This window comes from Miniopterus natalensis, chromosome 2 (assembly GCF_054644295.1).
Source record: "Miniopterus natalensis isolate mMinNat1 chromosome 2, mMinNat1.hap1, whole genome shotgun sequence".
Lineage (NCBI taxonomy): Eukaryota > Metazoa > Chordata > Mammalia > Chiroptera > Miniopteridae > Miniopterus > Miniopterus natalensis.
Genome location: NC_142082.1, coordinates 68,717,630 through 68,721,226, shown reverse-complemented (window position 1 = coordinate 68,721,226; position 3,597 = coordinate 68,717,630). Strand labels below are relative to the sequence as shown.

The window sequence follows — 3,597 nt, the reverse complement described above, 5'->3', positions numbered from 1 at the left end:
AGTTCGTTGGAACATCCTCCCACACACCAAAAGCTGGTGGTTCAGTTAAAGGCAGGGCACATGCCCAGGTTGGGGTTTGATCCTAGGTTGGGATTTAATCCTTGGTTGGGGCACCTGCAGGAGGCAACCTATTGATGTTTTTCTCTCACATTGATGTCTTCTCTCTCTCTCTCAAAAAAAATCAATTATTTATTCTTTTAAAGAGGAAGACAGAACAGAAAACAGGTCAGTGAGGGAAGCAGTGCTTTTGGAAAAGGGTGCAGCATACGCCTTATATATGGAATAACATGTTTCACATCAAATGAGAGAATCTATGAAGGAGAGATTATCTTCCCTTTATATAAAGAGAAAACCAATTTGCTGATGACCAGGGAACATATAGACCTTTGTTTAAAGGTCTTGTCAAAAGAAATTTAAATGAATAATTTTAACAGATGTTTTCCTTCTCTATGATTCAAAAAGGGGGGCGGGGATCACCATTATTTTATTTGTATTTTTCTTAGAGACATTCAGCAAATATCGATTAGCTGCCACGAGTTACATGGAATCAGCTCACGGGTCTCTGAAATCAAAAATTTGAGAGCTCTTTCATGCCTGGGAATTACACCCAGCAGCTCGGAGGCCATAACCATGTCACAAAACAACTATATCAGTTGCACTATAAGCACTATGGATATTGTTTGCATGAACCATGAGAAAAAGAGAAAGAAGGAAGGTACAGAGGCTCATGAACGTCCAAAGAAAGCAAAAAAGGTCTGAAGGCTAAGCTCAACCACAAACAGCGCCATGCTGGGAAAATACAAATGAAAGAGCCTGTCAAGATGCATGAAAAGAGAAACACCAAGCAAAAGACAGATGAGAAGGCTCCACGGGGGGCAGTCCCTGCATGTTTACTGAACAGAGAGGGACAGTGCCAAATTGAAGCACTTTTTCAATATGATTAAATAAAAATAAAAAAAGAAAATGGGAAAACTGGAAGTCCCTCTGCCCAAAGTTCATGCCCAGGGAGAAACGGGCATTAAAAGTTATTGGAAAGGAAAGGGAAAGAAGAAAGCGTGGAAGGGGATGATTACTAAAGACAGCTTTGTTGGAGCTGGGTTTACTCGAAAACCACATACATATGAAATATTCATTAGGCCAATGGGTTTACATTTCAAGAAGGCCTATGTAACACATCCTGACTGAAAGTCAACTTCTGCCTGCTGATACTTGTTGTAAAGAAGAATCCCTCATCCCCACTTTGTACAACTTTGGGTGTTATTACCAAAGGTACTGTTATCACAGTGAACTTGAGCAAGTTGGGCCTTATGACACCAGGAGGCAAGGCTATTTGGGAAAAATATGCCCAGGTTACCAACAACCTTGAAAATAATGAATGCATAAATGCAACCCTATTGGTTTGACAGCAGTTTCGTATGTGTAACTTCTTATCATTATTGAAGACTATGCACCAATCAAGAAAACTTCTTTACTGTAATACTTTTTAATACTATCACACAGTTACATGTCTGCAGTCATCAAAAGGATTATTTATTCTATTATAAAGAACATTAAAATGTCCCAGTTTAAAAATAATATTTGTTAAAAGTAAAGATGAAAATAACTTGAAATGTAGGCAGAAAGTAAATATATATTTCAAGTTACTTACTATTGCTAACAAACCAGAAACAAATGCTTGCCCTGACTGGGTGGCTCGGTTGGTTGGACAATCTTCCTATACATCAAAAGGTTGTAGGTTCAATTCTGATCAGGACACATACCTACATTGCAAGTTTGATCCCTGGTCAAGGCATGTACAGGAGACAACCAATAGATGTTTCTCTCTTACATCGATGTTTCTCTGTCTCTCTCAAAATAAAAAATAAAAATGTATCCTCGGTTGAGCATTATAAAAGAACAGCAACAAAAAAACAAATAAATGGCTCTATAAGTTAAAGTCAATAAAAATAAAACACTCCCAAGTGCTTTAGATAAAAAAATAGTAATAATCATAAGTAACTTGATTAGATATCTAAGTTTGGAGATATTAAAATCTGTCATTTCTTCTATATGATAGAATTAAATACTAAAACTTAAATGCCTGCTATTGATAAACACTTTAGAATTAAAAAAGCTGAACTTAAAGACTTTCTACATACAAATTACCAAATGGAAAAACCTCAACATATAAAAGCCTTTAAATGATTTCCTTTATAATTCAAAAAATATGCCAGGGTAACCATCCAGTCTAGAAGACACTCCAACAAAGAGAGTGTGTCCATCAAACTTGTCACAAACAAGAACCCTTGCAGCTGTGAGGCCTGCAAAGAGAGAAATACAGAAATGCAGCCTGCAGGCAATTTAGCTTAGTCAGAATCACTGAAAACATATGCATGGTATTAAAATTTTGAAGTCTTGTTCTTATGTTAAAACTTACAATGACAAGAAAAAGAGAATCCATTGTCATGACAAAAACCATAAGACCACACAAAATGGTCCATTATGTCATCAGAAAGAAGGCAGTATGACTTTAACTTCCTGAAATGTTTTCTTTACACTCTAGCTAAAATTAGTTGAAAATGTGTTCCTTCTATATTTAGTATTTTTCCAGCTTACTTTAGAGAAAAGTCTTCTCTTTATAGGCAAAAACTCTCTCAGCAAAAACTACACAATTTCATGATGCTACAATTTCAATCAAATTAGTGGGTACATCTACATTTCATAGTAATTCATTGTGTTATGTATAGTCATAGGACCTGGATACAACTATTGCTTTATGTATTCACTAACATTCAAGGCAAGTGAGAGATCAGGCCTTGGAAAGTCAATTACAAAGACATCTTTAATAGTACTCTCATTTTCTGATATAGAAAAATTTATAGAATTCAGCAAAATAAAACAAAAAGATCTAAAGAAAAAAGTCTATTCCTTAGTTCTCTGTACCCACATTAATACTATACTTAATACTACATTAAACTGTCCTTGATAAAGTTCACTTGCTTCAGGTTGAAATATGATATTTCACTTTTATACTTTATAATGTTGCTGATATTTAGAAATTTATAATTAATCTATTTTTGTAACCTTTGACTTAACATAATCATAACCTGGCTTGAGTGAAAGTTAGCAGAGTTATAATGGAAGTCTATTATATATCAAATTTGACCCAGAAATTCTTCTTGCAAGAATTTATTCTACAGATATACTTGCATGATTTCAAAGAAGTGATTTGTACAAGAATAGTCACTGAACTATTCTTTTTGAAGCAAAATATTGGAAACTATCAAAATATGTATAAAGATGGGTTAAATCAATCATGATATAATCACAAAATGAAAAATTATGTAGTCATAGAAAATAATGAAGCTGCTTATTTATGTGTTAATATGGAAAGATTTCTAAGACATACTGTTATTAAACTTTGCATACAATATTATATAAAATAAAGATATGTATATATACCTCTGAAAAATGCATAATTCTTTTTTAGTTTGTTCAAAGGAACTAAGTAGATGAAAAAAACAGTAGGAGGAATAATTTTCAATGTATGCCCTTATATATTTTAATAGTTTTCATTATGCAGATGCATTACTGGGCAAGATAGCATTCTCAGCAGAT

General features: G+C 33.9%; 1 pseudogene; it reads left to right on the top strand.

Moving 5' to 3' along the window:
* The first annotated feature begins 669 nt into the window (after positions 1-669).
* On the top strand, positions 670-1,403 carry LOC107531326 (ribosome biogenesis protein NSA2 homolog pseudogene; annotated as a pseudogene).
* The last annotated feature ends 2,194 nt before the right edge of the window (positions 1,404-3,597 follow it).